We start from the raw sequence: 17,067 nt of genomic DNA on the forward strand, positions 1-17,067 counted from the left end.
GCGTGTCGCACCCGGCGGAAAAAATGCATTTTTGTTATTTCGTTCGTCCTATATCTTGGTATAAAGAAACAATATTTTTCGCGAACTCGCTCGTAAGAAACGTCGCCGCGTATTCATTTCCGCAGCGCTCAGGTGTGAACTGCGGCCGAATTTACGTATTGTCCCAGCGTTCTGTCCCGCGCGGTCGAGGCAGTTCTCAAACCTGGGACAATACAATATTGTCCTATCTATGTATTGTCCTCGTGTACTTTAGTCCGTGTATTTGTCCGTCACTTGATCAAATGGGCAACGCGTGGTCTTGATTCCAGACATGGCTTACATGGAATATTTGTTTATAAGTTGGTTTTACACCGCAATATTTTACTGTTCTTAACATTTATCTTCAATTTTATCTAGAAAGTAAAATTAAGTTTTCTGTATGAAAAGCAGAATATGCATACATTTTTTTTCTTTTAAACATGTTCAATTATAGATTAATAATAAATGAGATACATTTTTTATAATTATTTTTTATGCTTCTAATCCTATATTTGTGGTGATATACTCATGTGTCTGTGTCATATGATTGCTCGTCCCATCTCAACTCAGGACTTTTTGTCCCATGGAGTTGGAACTTATTGTCTCAAATAATGTACAATAACCATAATAAGTATGTAAATAAATAAATAAAATAAATAAATAGGTAACCGATGAAGATACTTTAAATATTCATGCAAATATATTCATTTTCGTACACTAATATCGGTTTTTCTTGAGATTACGCTGTCAACTTCCCACTGTAATCGGGACCCTGGGCTGCGATTATGAACGGCTATCTTCATCGGTATATACTGGGACGGTATAAACGAATATCGATATGTATGTACATAAGTGTGTATATTTGTATGATAATTCAAAGTATCTTCTTTGGTAACCAGTAATTGAAAATGTTCAGGGAAAAAAATTTAAACATATATTTTTCACACAAAAAACTTAATATTACTTTGTAGATAAAATTTAAGATAAATTTTATCTTCTCATCAGAATACGTACCCTGGACTTGTAACCGAGGCGTAAGACTGATATGCTGCATTTACTCAACAAATGCAGTCCCTAGATCAGGTGTGGATTAGGGTTTGATGATGATGATACGCGCTGTACTCTTCATGCAGATCGGACACGGGCAAAAGTGAGTAATAACTTTTAAAAATCGTGTGACGTTTGTCGAACTCTTGGCTCTGGCCTTTATGTAAGCGGCCAGAGGTTTTATGCGTTTTTTGTTTTTTACTGCGTGAAGCCGTTACAAGCTTGGTGACCTCGACAAGGTCAGCTTGCGTCTCCTTCACACCCGCGCCCCGCAGGCTCTTGGGACAGTCATCTCCCTCGCTCCCATGGCATTGTTATGGTATAAATGTACTCGTATAATGCGTAACGTGACGCCACGCTCGGTAACAATAACTGAAATATCAGTAAAATATGTCGCACCTCCAACAAAACACAGTCGTAACTCAAAAAAATCTAAATTCGACTCAAAATACTGAATAGATTATGAAAAAAAAACTCATATCGCGATGATTGTAAAACAACGACTCTGTGATTTTCTTAAACTTTGCATGAGAACAGTTTAAAATTTGTATTGCATGGTTGCTCGAATGATGAAATAGAGCAATCTCTTAATATGTCTTCGTAGGAGAAACGAAGAGCGGAGATGGACCCATATTTATTTATTTATTATATATATATGGCCTAAACTAATTACAACAGTTACATGAAGAAATATAAATGCAAGAAACTGAACAAAAATAACATAAAACTAAGTAGCAAAGAAAAAACAAGGGCAAAACAATAATGGGATACGATATATTTATAAAAACGAAAAACATAAGACTTCGAGCTTTGGTTTACCATGCCAATCCAACTTCATCTCACACTGTTTAGTCGCGAAGAGATCTACGAAAAGCCGAATGAATTTTCAAAATACATAATGCTTTAAGTGATGTTCCATTTTTACTATTATAATAATCATAATTTGTTATGCTTAGATATTGTTCATCAATTAAATGCAAACACAACACGCACAAATTAAAAAGTAAAATAAGTTTACATTTTTTTTATTTTAGTTAATTAGTATTATTCAATATGCGTATATTTTTTGTGATTATGAAATTATTTTTTCAATGAAATGTCTGTAACGGGCGCACAGAACATGACGGAAATACATTTTCTCGTATTTTAAAGTAAGTTCCTGCATTTATTTCTCGTGGGATTTTGAATTTGTGCCGGCATAGAATTCCCCGGCTTGACCAACCTCAGACGACAGTAGGCGCCGCGATTCTAATAGCAGACACACTTTTACACGTTGTTTTATTATATTACCGAGTACGCGAGTATCCTATTATGTGTGTGAAATTGTTTCCGAATTAGTTTTCGTTTTGTTTTTTAAAAAAATAAAAGGGCGTAATTGTATATTTTATTTTATTATTATTAAAATAAAAAGATTATCAAAATATTTGTAGTTTATGCTTTGATTCTGCAAGAAAGGAAGCAACAATAAAAGCAAATGAAATTAAACGCTTTTTTCAAAAAAGTGTGAGAATTGAATTGAGTACCGATGAACTGGTGAGTTAGTATTTACTTTAAAAAGTTCGTTGTATATATAAAGATATTATTATTTATTTTGTAAACGCATTTAAATTGTATTTTTTAAATACATTTATAATTTATTTTGAATATACGAGTATAAACGATATGTATTTAATAAACACGTTAGATTGTTCTTAGAATTTTGACATGAAACCTAATCTAATATTTTCCATTATCTCTCGAACCGGAATTTGGCGTAAAACGACGTTCACCTGAATAAACTTTTAATAACATTACACTTTTTTATCTAAATTTCTCAAGAACACATTTTTGAAAATTAATTTTATATATTTCAATGCTTTCCATTTATTTTATTATTATAAATAGTTCAATCGCCAGTAATATTTCTCGTGTTGGAATTTGGACTACTGGTTTGAATTAAAATAAAATAACATAGAATTGATTTTTTAAGTATAGTACACTCTAATAAAGAAGCTTGTGTAGATTGGAAACCAGTCGGTAGAAAAAAAAATAAGTGGATAAAAACGACATTTCTTAGGCTTCCAGATGTTTACTCACTGAGATGGATATGTTCTCATCATCACTATGGCAGCATCATCTGCACGGCATGTGATGTTAATGACCTTATCTCCCTTAGTAGATTCACATTTTTTTTTCATTCTTAAAGGCGTTTTTTTAAATATATTTATTCTGCTTGTTTAAGAAAAGGTTTTTGGCGTACATACTGTTGTACTATATTTAGTTTTAAAGGTGCTAAACTTGCTTTGTTGTTCTCAATATGTGTTATTTTATAAATTTTAATATTATTTATGTCCCGAATTGAGTTGTTGTAACTCCTGGGAATGTAATTTGACGTATTATACTTGTAAAATACTTTGAATTATCTGATTTACAAATAAATAAAATAAATAAACAAAGTTGTTTTATACCAATATTTATTTTGTCAAAAATCAAGAGAACATTAGAAAATGTTTTTAAGACAAAGCCATATTTTTGTATGAAAATAAATATTTGCGTTCCTATAATTTGCACAAATATTTCATTTTAAGGGCCATTTTCATCGAGTTGTAAAACACTCACTATTAGAAAATGGGAATCAAGTTGGGGTAGAGCGAGATTCGAACCACAGACCTTTGAGCCGTGAGTCCGAGACACTAGCCACGGGACCACAACCTGATTGAAATATGTTATTTTAGTTTTTAGGCTCTCCTGTAAATTCTGCTTTTTTGAGTTATGACACTATTTTATCGAACGTGCGATGTATTATGTGTGTGTGACAAAATACGTCCATGCGCTTTGTAGCTGCAAGGCGCATGTTAATCATAATTTCCCTAGCCGGACGCAGTAGTGCATAAGGCACTGTATTGATACTCCAACGGCAGTGAATATTGAGTATTTGATAAGGAAATGTTTAATATAATATGATAATAATACTTTTTATTCGAATTCGATTGGGCGTGTAGTGCAACACCCAGCCAGTTTTACAACCATTACAAAGTATAATGCAATCACAAGAAAATATAAAGAACTCTATAATTCTTATGAAAATTTAACAAATATAAAATATTATTAAACAAATATTTTTCAAGATGACAATAATCAATCTCGCGTGTATTTAGTACGTAAATACGCGCTATAACGCGTTAACATTGCGTTCATAATACCAGCCCAGGGGCCTTATGCTGGAATGATGTGTCATTTTGCCACTCCTCGAAAATTGTCGAGTGGCCAACTCGATTGCTTTATCGAATTGCTATTCTTGAAAATGATCCGACAATTTAATTACAAAGTCGAATGATTTTTTTAACACTAACAAATAAGCATTTATTCATGGCTCTCCTCTTACACTAAAACCTTAATTTTACACCGCAACTATAGTTTATAATTAATCTTGATCCTTTGGGTATGTTGTATATGACAATGATTCCAGCATAAGGCTGCAGGGGCCTTATGCTAGACTCATTCGACTTTAAAATCATATGCGACTTCCGTAAATTGACGAAAACGGCATTCTTGAACCACTCGTGCTTCTTTTGATTTCAAGAAAACGCAGCAAGTTGGCTACGAGCTGACTCAAATCCTTAAAGGCCACGGATGTTTTATGAGCTATCTTCACCGTTTCAAGCTCTCAGAAATCAATAGCTATCCATGTGATGATGAGACACCCGATGTCCCTCATTTGTTGATGAATCGTCTCATTTTCAGCTTAGAGCGAATGCAGCTGGAGGTGGGATGCAGAAGTCTGGATGAGGACCTAGAAGATGTCGTAACAGTATTAAGTAATAAGGACTTATCGCATGAGGTAATATCATGCATAAAAAAATAGTAAAGGTGATTGTTGAAATAAATAAAAATAGGACACAAAATGCCGAACGCTCCCAAAGTGGAACGGAAGATCTGCTTATGCCTGTCAATAGTCCGGCTTCTCGTGTATGAGTTTCCATCACCAGATCCTCACACTAAGTCAAAAAATTATAAGGAACATACTTTTTGCAGTTAATATAAGCCTTGTACATAATAAGCAAGGCAAAAAATATGCAACTCTTTTATTAAAAAAAAAAAAACACTCATGCTTTAGCGACAACTTCAAGACTACAATAGTAATAGATAAATTAGATGGAGAGGACATTGTAATGTACATTCATCACCTTGAGTTGTATCTGTAAATACGGGCATTAGGCTCAGGAAAAATATATCTCTAAACTCTTTCAAAAACACATACATGTACTTGATCAATCGATTCATGAAGGCAAAATGATCAGTCTTGGGCTTCAGTTCCAGTCCAGGAACTATGAATTATTACGATTAAAATCACAATTTTCAATAAATATTTCACTCATTTTCATTTCTTTTATCTGGATTTCAACCTGAGAGTGGCCATCGAGTTCAAAAAACTCGCCCAGAGTTTTGGGATGGTATTAAGAACGTACATTTGTATAGCGCGTTTTTAGTACGTAAATACGCGCTATACGCGCTAGTAATGCGTTCATAATACCAGACCTCGTTCTTTTTCACATAAAAACTGTATCCTGCATTCTGCCAGGGGTTTTAAAGTATTTTTTTAATGTTACTTACTTACCGGTAAGTAATTAAATACAAATATTTAATAACTTTTAGTGAAATGTTTGATCACAGAGTTATTGCTTTAAATATATTTTTAATATAAACTACGTATTACATTTAATGTGGGAAATTCAGTATGAGGAAGTTTAGTGCTACGGGAAATTGGATATAAAAATGTGTTTTGGCATGCGATAAAAAATAGAGGATTTAATTGTACGACGAAGTTCCTCAATAACGAATGAAAAAAAAAACAAAAATCGTTTTAATATAAATGAACTGCTTTAAAACGTCATAAGTTCTAGTGAACAACTGTTTAGAATTAATAGCCAATCAACTATGTGTCTTAATATATTTCCCGTTACAGGGAAGCCCATGTTTAGCGTGTTTTTATACGTACGGGCTAACTTTTTAAATGTCATGACAACTCACCGACGACGGCTAGTAACATCACGAGCGGAGTAATGTCAAAATTATAATAATTTCAAAAAATCATAACGATGATAATACGATACACAAAAATACGAAATGATAAAATTATAAAAATTTTAAATTTGATAATCTTTTAACAAATAAAAAAAATAATGAAAAACTACCGAACTCCTCATTGAGTCGTGCATTATACAGGGTGTTCTTTAAACTCTCTCACATCCGAAACCACGATGATCAGTATGAGCAAGAAGAAATATTAGCATATTAAAAAAAATATTTAGGACAAAATTTAAAAAATATTTAAAAAATAACAAATGGTTGCTTACTTCTGCACGGGAGAAGTAAGGGGAGCGCGGCGCAGTATCAGACTCCCCCCTCCTCCCCTTTCATTTCTCCCCTGAAGAAGTAAGCAACTATTTGCTTTTTAAAATATTTTATTTTTTAAAATTATATTTGTTCTAAAAAAATATTTTAATGTGCCAATATGTCTTCTTGCCCATACTGATCATCGTGGTTTTGGATGTGACAGGGTTTAATAAACACCCTGTATAGATAGGTATCCATATTTAAAAAAAAAATATTCAGCGTTCACATTATATACATTTTACGAGACATTAGTCCCAACTCCATAGGACCAAAGTCTTGTGTTGAGCTTGAACGAATAATGAAAGAAAACAACATATTGTATTACAACAAATATTATTCAAAACCAGAAACATAATAAAAAAACACATGGAACATTAATATGAAAAGAACAAAGACAATCTTTTGATTTATGTACATCAAAATTCAAAAGAATATACTCAAATATTTTGTTAAATATTCAAAGATTTAAAACGAATTCATACATATTTATTTTTTTAATTTTGTCCGATTCCTTTTAAGTGCGATGAAATGATCAAACCAACAATTTTTTGACCGTTTTTTGCTGATATTCCGATACAAGTAAATTTCAGCTAAATGACAGGAAACCTTTTTAACCGCAAATATAAAGGGCTTGCAGGTTAGCTTAAACATACTGCGCCGGAAATAACTGACATTTTGATTCACAAAATGGGACCCAGTTTTTTATACACGTAAAAATACTTTTTACCCTCGATATTTTTTTAAGTGCCGCAGTAGACGCACAATCAGAAAATATTTATTTATTATCTCGTCCAGTTTTTCTACAGATTTTTTTTTAATAAGCATAATACATATAGATCAATTAGCGAAAGCAGAGTGGACGCGTTTGAAATGCGATCTTGAATTGATTTTGAATGCCCAAATACTTAATTAATAATAAAGTGTTAAATAAAAAGAAAAAGTATGTACTCGTATATTACTAGAAATAAGGATAGAACAAGGCTGGCATTAAAAAAACAAAATTTTAAAATTCCATGTATAAAGGTTTGAAAATGTTTGAAGAGATTTATGTTTGTAAGTGAAATCAAATATTAAATAATGTTTTTCAGAAATCATGAAAAAATCAAACTCACGAAGGATGGGACAATTAAAAATAATGTATATACAATACTAAACTCATAATAAATATCATTATATCAACTCATAAGTTAACCGGAAACACTATGTTAATGATCCGTAAGACAAAAATAATTAAATTTTATTTGAGTTTTCATATCATTAGAATTATCTCTTTACCTCTGTTTTGTATTAATACATTAATTTTTTTAAAAAGATACCAGTCTCAAAGATGTCGCGAAAACGATGAAACTGGTCACTAGATATTCCAAATTTTTGGATTAAAGTATCACTCGTATTTTATTTCAATAATAAACGTTTGAAGAGATGCCTGAATGCATGAATAATGAAAAGAGTTTGAATGAATGAAAAAATAAATGTTATGTTTACTGTAAAATGATGTAAATAAATATGTAAGTAAAGTGAGTGTAAATATTATAAATACTATATAATGTAAGCTAACTTAAGGTAATAAACCAAAATCAGTGATCGAACATCACATTTCAAGACAAACAAAAACGATTTTTTCCGAGTACCTTAGCCTTGTACATGACACGTAAGGCTACTAAATACAGGGGTCCAAATATATAAAAAAAAATATAAAAAAAGCTAACTTAAGAAATAATATAAAAATGTGATCTTACTAGCTCCGTGGAAGCACTTCTAACAAAGCAATCCATATAATCGTATATTGCGACGGTTTCATACCTAGCATACCATTTCATACCTTTTGCTGATTAGGAATATTTCGTACAAATAAAATATATAAAGTTTAAAAACCTTGTATTTTGTCATAAATAAGAAAATAAAAAAATAAAAACTAGCACTTAAATCGATTGACACTGTGGTATTATAAATTATAATATTAAACTATGATATTTATATAACTCTTTTACGTTGAAATTATGGCATAAAATTTCTTTTTAGTTTATTTCGAAGCACTCGAATTACTACTATGTTGGTAGTAGCTAAATATTTTACCTATGTTACACAGTACATGGGTTTTTGCAACATTGACTTTTAAACCCATGCATGCGGAGTATCTAGCCTATCGACAGTGACCTGAAGACCCCCCGACTGAATCCTCAAGTATAACCGCATCATCGGCATACTCTAGGTATATGATAATATATATATTTTTATTATTCTAAGATATGTCCAAGATTATTCTAATAAATCTCACAAAACAGCAAATAAATGTATATATGTACTACATTATCTACGGCTAAATACATATAAAATGTATGGTTTTATAAATTATTCAGAAACACGAATACTTGCCTATGGAAATCAATGAAAAACAATAATAAAAGAGGATTTTAACATACTGGAAAACAACAATGCATATCGACGCTGGAAAGGAAAATATTTCTAAATGACATGTGACAAATTTGTTGCAACAAAGGGGGGAAACACTTCGGAAGAAAACATGTAAGTCTAGGCATTTACAGGGATTATGACCTGTCATTAGCTGGCCACTTTACACACTGTGTAACATTCACAATTTTTTTCACTCAAACCAGCAAATGACATGTCATAAGTCCTAATCTACTTGAAAGACTTCCATTCCGTGTGCCATCTAGACCAACAAGACAAAATCTTCTGTTTTACACAGAAAACGCGTCAACAAACTATTTTAAACAATACAATACCTAGAATATGCGACCAATATACCAATTTACTAACCGAGGCAGATGTTTTTTGTGACACTGTATGTAAATTTAGGTAAAAAATTATAGAAATTTTAAGAGAAACGGATATTTAGCTTTATTATTATTTACATATTTTTTAATTTCGTTTCTTTTACATTTATTATATTGAACATAATTTCAATTGTTGTGTTAAGCGTAAACAATTTTTTTGGTGTGTGCATGAGTGTCTTACACTTATATACAAAGAAATTGGCAATATTTGTGTACATACTATTTGTTTACCTTATAAAATAAATAAATAAGCTCTGTAAATGCCTAGATTTCCGTATTCCCTTCTCAAAACGTTTTCCATCTCTGTTGAAGCAAATTTAGACTATAAAAAAATGGATAGTGAAGCTAGGTAGAAGTAAAATGGATTGTCTCATTCGCCGAAACCAATATTGAATAAACTGCTCCACAAGTGTATGGCTTATGTTAGGTTTTTGTTCTTTCACTGTGCGTTTTGTAATATAAATAATATAGATATACATAAATTAATTATAAACATAAATACGTAGTGTTTAAAACAGTCTGAATATTTTTTAAATTATCGCTGTTTATTAAGTTAGTCTTCTTTGTTTATTCTAAAATGTAAAAATATTTTTAAAAAAGTATATTGTTAGTGTTCTTGGCACGGGTAACCCCAGTGAGGTCACATTATTTTTATTGTTAATTTTAGTTTTTAAAAGAAAAAATATAAATAAAAAATAAAATAAATAACTACCTAGGGAGGAAATCCAACATATCTACAAACATTTGGACATACTCAAAACATTGTTGATTAACCTAACTGGTAAAGAAGAAATATAAAAATTGAAAAATTGTTTTCAGGCGTTGCCTAGTAGGTGAATTGGTTCAGTCGGATGAATCTCACCCACGTGATAAAGGTTTCAGCTCTTTAACTTCAAAAAAGTCAACAGATGGAAAAGTTGAGGAAATGTGGATTTTTAAACATAGGCAGAATGGTGAATGTTATACAGTGTGTAAATTGGCCACTTAAACCAGCCAATGATAGGCCGTAAGCCCTATAAATGCCTAGACTTCCATATCCCTTCTCAAAAATTTTTCCCTCTCTATTGTAACAAATTTAGATCTTGTAGAGGTATTTTATTATACTCTACTAGATAGTAGTTATTTATTAGTTTATTTAAAACACATGATTGATTGGACTTAACGGATTTAACCTCAAGGAATAAATAAATAAAATAATTTAAGTTACTTACAATTTTTCGTTTATTACACACGAAAATACAGAGATTAAACAAAGAATACTTTAAAGTAAATTTGAATACTGGTGAAGACAGAGAAGGGCGAGTGACGTGTTACGCGCCCTTATATAGGTCCATTGGGCACTGCGGCCACAGACAACAACACATCCTCGTCTCTCACTCTCTGGTCTCCACAATCTAAAAAACTCCCTAGGGCAGAAATCCAGCCTGTCTACAAACATTTGGACGTGCTCAAAACATCGTTGACATGTAGCAACTTTACAGAGGAGCAAATAAAAGTTTTTTTTTAATCGATAATTTTTTTTTTCCTAAATAATTAAAAATATGAGTCTTTATTAATATTTAAAAAAAAACTTTAATTGGCTCTTCTGTAAAGTTGCCACACGTCGCTTAGAAACTTATTCCTTTCTAGCGTTGATATGAATAGTCTTGTATCTAATAACTTTATATATATTTTTTTAAATTCAAAAAGAAAAAAAAAAATTAACAAAAAAATGAAAATCGATTACAAAAATTAAATAATTATTATAATTACTCACAACTATGTAGTTTGCATAAAAAAAAAGGATTTCTACTTTTAGAAACGTTAAGTGTATGCAAGACGTTATATTCAAAATAGCCTCAGATGTTAGGAATTTAGTTTTTATGGAATTGAAAGCGGATGGTCCGATTCATTCATAAATATATTTCTATGACTACCGGAAGTGACGGGTTGAGAATAAAACATCAGAAAAAGCTCGACTAACTTCCGGTACTCTAGCAACCAAGTCACTAAGCTTGGTTTAAATTTATTTTCCCACTTCTATTTATAAATTTATATTGTAATAAAAAGTGGATTAACCACTTTAAGACGATTTTTATAAGGGATTCATTTACTAAGATAGTTATAAATTATTTTGATAGTTTAAAATATTACAACGGTACTGTCGATGTGTTCCCACAGCAAGGGCAGGCATTTAAGAAGCAAGCGGTGTTGTCTCTCCTGAATCGCGATGTCACACTTGCCATTTCCGCCTAGATTATGCTATATACACACCTTTTGTTAATTATACACTGTGTTAATTTAAGAAGATTTTAAGAATGTTTAGATTAAGTATTACTCATTAATGCCAATCTATTAGGGCTTACTTAAGCCTGTTGATTTGCTAAAAAAAAAAATGAAGAAAAAGCTACAGGCTAAAACATTATTTACTATTAGTGACCGACCGAGTTTCGGCCGAAACTTGCGGTCGGGATGTGTCGGATTACGTGGGCTGTACTCGAGTGCATCTTATCGCTCGTGACTCGGCCACGTGACCTGAGACCTTTCGTGTAAACTTTTGAAAAGTTTTATTTTTTATCAAATATACAATATTACTATTAATATATGAGTATAAAACAATTAGTGATATTGGATTGTTGTCCATTCAAATAATTTGACATTTATTTATTTATTTATTAATTTGACATTGTATTGTCATTGTTTTACCATTCAAGTACGTACTTTGTATAAAGAGACTATTGTTTAATTTCATCCACGTTTATTTACATATACATATTAACATATTACAACAGAGATGAAGAACATTTAAGAGAAGGTAATATGGAAGTCTAGGCATCTACAGGGCTTATGACCTGTCAATGGCTGGTTTAAGTGGCCACTTTACACACTGTGTAACATTTACCATTCTGCCCATATTCAAACATCTATATTTCTTGAATTATTTCATCTGTTGATGTTTGTGAAGTTAAATAGCTGAAACCTTTATTTATGCGTGTGAAATTCATCTAATTGAATTATTTCACCTACATACTAAGCAACGCCTGAAATTGTTATTTTTTCTTGTAAAGTGGCCACTTAAACCAGCCATTGACAGGTCATAAGCCATAAGCCCTGTAGATACCTAGACTTCTATATTACCTTCTCTTAAATGTTCTTCAACTCTGTTGTAATATTTTAATATAAACAGCTCCCCAGGGAGTTGAATCCAGTCCTGGTCCACAAAAATTTGGACAAACTTAAAATATTGTTGATATATATATATTAGTGTTTTTAAGACTAGTTTTATGTATAATGTCTGGAAGATAAGGTTATAAATATTGTATAGTACCCAGATGCACAATAAATATATAATCACAACGTCAAAATCCTTTATAAAAACTACGTGACGATAACGGCCCGTACAAATAGTGGGTATTTATTTATTAATTATTTATATATTAGTGTGTACACGGCACAAATGCCTTTTATAAACATAAACATAAATACATTTAACATAACAGTGTTCTATTACAAAATTATGAAATAATATAATAACAATATTTCTATACATACTCGTATTACACAGCTGTTTAATACATTATTCTATATAATAACTTTGGAATTTTAATACTTGACATACTTAGGTAAAAAAAAATCATTTATAATAATAAAAATAAAGATAACGCAGTATATTCGAAATAGCAAAAATCATAAATCATTGATTTGTTGGGATTGTTGCAATGTATATTGAATGCCCTAGGCATGATACTAACTGTCTCCTGATAAGAACTCAGGGGTTCTCAACTGTTTTAAAAATAAAATACAAAAAGACACAAAATAAAAAACCCCTTTAAAAATTAAATATTAAAAATTATAAATTTTAAAAAAAATAATTTAATTTAAAAAATTATAAAAAAATCAAATATCTAGTCCTACGTTTATAAATATATTTGACGTGTATTTATTTATACATTTCTTTTTCTCTTTTTACAAATTAACATAAATACTTAAACAGCAGTCAGAATTCTAAATTATTTCTTTGATAGCAAGTTTAAACTTCATTTGGCTAGTGTGGAAAATGTCAATACAACTGATTTGTTCCCTAGACTGTGCAATATTGGAATAGGTGAATTAATAGCATAATTGGTAGCAGCAACATCTATATTAAATGCCACATTATGTCTAGTAGTCCTAACAGGTATTCGGAATTGAATCATATTTAGCAAGTCAGGCATGCCATTTATTATCTTAAAGAGAAACATTAACTAGACTAGACGAGACATAAAATTACTAGACAATATTAAATTTCTAATGTAATCCTAACGGGTTTTTTAAAATTGTAAATAAATAAAATTAAAAAATCACTCAGTTTCAGTCTTATGTATAGATATTTAGTATAGAATAGATAGCATGTAACTGATAAAACATAAAAATTGTATCTGCACTCTCTCAAGTTTTAACGAATGAACTCCGTAATATGGTCTCCAGATCCTTGAATTGTATTCAAGTATGCTCCTGATAAGTGATACTTACAAAGTTTTGAAAGATAAAATTGATTTGAAATCTTTAACCGTTCTCAAAATATAACCTAACGATTTCATTGATTTAATAGCAATCTCATTAATATGAGGTATAAATGTCAGCTTTTGATCAAATACAATACCCAGATCCTTGATTTCAGATATCTTTAGTTAGACATGTTTATTTATTCTATACTCATATGACAAAGGTTGTTTTTTTTTTTGCAAAAAGTTATGGTTTGGCATTTGCCAATATTTAGATGCAATTCGTTGTAACAACACCATTTGAACAAATCGTTTAGGTTTTCTTGAAGAATATAACAATCATCAATGGTTGAAATAGTTTTAAATATCTTAATGTCATCAGCAAACATGAGAAATTCGATATCGTAGGTATTTATTTATTATTTCACGTTTTACATAAAACTTTTTTTTAAAATATGAATACCTCACTGGGCACAACCCGTGTCGAGGTATTCATTTACGTGATTTAATATATTATAATTATAGTGTCTAAAAAATATATATAAAATACATATAAATTATTACATATTCACATTTAAATCCACACAGATATATAGGATACATATATAATAGTAAGAGAGAAAACAAAAAAAAAAAACAGAATTTAAAAAAGAAAGAAAAAGAAAACAACATTATATTATTAGTACAGCTCACACATTGAAATAATGCCAAATATTGTAAACAAACATGAATCTTGACGTCACGAGTGTCACGATCAATCATGACGCGTTTTTGTGAAGGCGTATATTTTAAAAATGAATGCTTCAAAAACTAAAGTAATGAGTGATAATCTTAGTAAATGGAGAAATAATTGAAAAGATTGATAGTTATATATACCTAGGACATGAAATAAAGCTCGGTAAAGATAATCAAGAGGTAGAAATAGAAAGATGGCGAGGTTTAGCATGGGCCGCCTTTGGTAAGCTCTCATATATCCTAAAATCTCCGAGGTATTTACATTACTCAAAGAAGAAAATTTTTTATGCTTGTGTTCTTCCTGTACTGACATATGGCTGTGAAACTTTTGTGTTCACGAAAAAAAATTTACACAAATTATCAGTGACACAGAGAGCCATGGGAAGGAGAATGCTGGGTATTTCGAGACAGAAAAACCAATACATGGATTAGAGCGAGAACAAAGATCACCGATGTGGTCCATAGGGCTGCCAACCAGAAATGGAGCTGGGCTGGTCATATAGCCAGAATCACAGACTCTAGATGGACCAAAAAAGTCCTGGAATGGCGACCCAGAACGGGTAGAAGACGTCTCGGCAGGCCTCAGACAAGGTGGTCTGATGACATAAGACGAGTTGCAGGAAGTGGTTGGATGCGGTTGGCTCAGGATAGGGAAATATGGAGACTAAAGGGGGAGGCCTATGTTCAACATTGGACAAGAGACGGCTGATGATGATGATGATGATATTTTAACAATTTTATGAATGAAAATATTTTTACGCATTAATTTTAATAAATCAATTTCACATATTTCTATCGATATTCGTAGTATGTGATATTTCCCTTATGTATAACCATTTTTGCTCTTGGAAGTTGAAATACATAGACCGGGCTATCTTTGGACACTTTATTGTAAATTTCGACAGCATGCAGCCTATTTTCTTCCTTGTTTTTCCCAGTTTTATACTTCGCCGAAACCAGGACTCCATCTATTTATTTATATCAACTTATTATTCTGTGAAAGCAAATTAAAAATACATATAACATATAAGCTAGATTTTATTATTTTACACGTCTACAACTCTGTATGTACTCGTCAGTAACAACTACAGAGGTACAGAGCGCACGAGCGGTTGGAATTTAGTTCTCATTTACAGTTTAATTAAAAACCAAATAATCGTTATTGTGCTGTTTGCTTGAAAACAAAATAAAATATTGCATGTCTCCAGTCAGAAAGTACAGCAGACAGCGCGGTGACAGTCTTCATAATTTCCAAGAAAATTACACATAATTTATTTATCTGTAGTGGGTGCCGCTTTATCTGGTGTGTATTTATGGAATTTGTAAGTTAAACACCGCCTACAATTTATCGCTTGCAAAATCAAACGACGTAAATGTTATAGCCATAATATACTGTAATACCTACATACACGTGTAACAGCGTATTTATTATCTAATTTATCGTATGTGGGTAGGTATTTATTTAGTAGGTTCCTGAGCAATGAAAGGTGAAAACATATCATACCCACATATTGGTGGGAGCGCAGTAGGTGGGTACGCAACTACGACAAAGGTTTTTTTTGTAATATTTAATTCATTGATTTTCTCAAAAAAATGTATTTTGTTCTTTACTTTTTAATTACTAAGAATGACCTTGGTAATCATTGAATTGGGTCATATTTAAATGCGATTTCACGCAATTTAAAATTTTGATGGCGGGCAAAATTACCTCCATGTTTGCCCGCAACCATTAATTGTTGAACTGTAGCTAATATGGCGTTCTTGTCTAAGAACTACCTAATTAAATTATTAATTCAATGACAAAATCGTTGTTTGAGCATATTTTCAATGGCTTACTAATAAAATATTCGTCTAAAAATAACTGGGTAAATTTACCCGCCGAACTCTATTTGTTTTCATACAACCAATTTATAGGCCTTAGGGTTGTCAAATCTGGTTGATAACGTAAGAAAAATTAATAAATGTTGTTTATTCAAAGAATTTTTTTATTTAAGTACACATACCAATAATCCTAGTCTTAATTACATAAATGTCAATTTTTAATATCAGGTAGGTACACACATTTTTGGAAATGGCAAATATGTTGTGAGAAATAATAACTGTTTCAGGAATATGAATGAATGAAATATAATGAACAACTAAGATGGTTAAAACCAGACGACAATTTTTTTTAAAATTAATATAAATTATTTCTAAGTCTATCTAAGGAATCTAAGTCCATAGCTACGAAAGTGAAAAAATATCGTTTGAGGGTGGATAATAATGAAGGCTGGTTACTCCATATATAATGAAAATGATCTTATATAGAAACAAATTGTATACCATGCAAAAAATGAGAAATGCTTCAGAGACTATTAAAAAGCAATATAAAAACACATTATCAAATGAATTAAGAAAGGCAAAGAAGAATTAAATTAAATTATCCACAATAATGATAATACTTTTGAAAATCTCAAATACCTTATGTGTGCGAAACTTTCATAATAGTTTTATTTAATTCAGACTAATTTCAATATTTCAATAATAAGAAAATGACAACCCTAACACATTTTTTCGTTTGGGAAAAATTGACAATCCAGAGGCTCAACTTATGCTTGTTAATTTGGCCATCGTCATAATTCGACAGCACA

Source organism: Micrasema longulum, unplaced genomic scaffold (genome assembly GCF_059751315.1).
Source record: "Micrasema longulum isolate JH-2025_06_02 unplaced genomic scaffold, ASM5975131v1 h1tg000559l, whole genome shotgun sequence".
NCBI classification, from domain to species: domain Eukaryota; kingdom Metazoa; phylum Arthropoda; class Insecta; order Trichoptera; family Brachycentridae; genus Micrasema; species Micrasema longulum.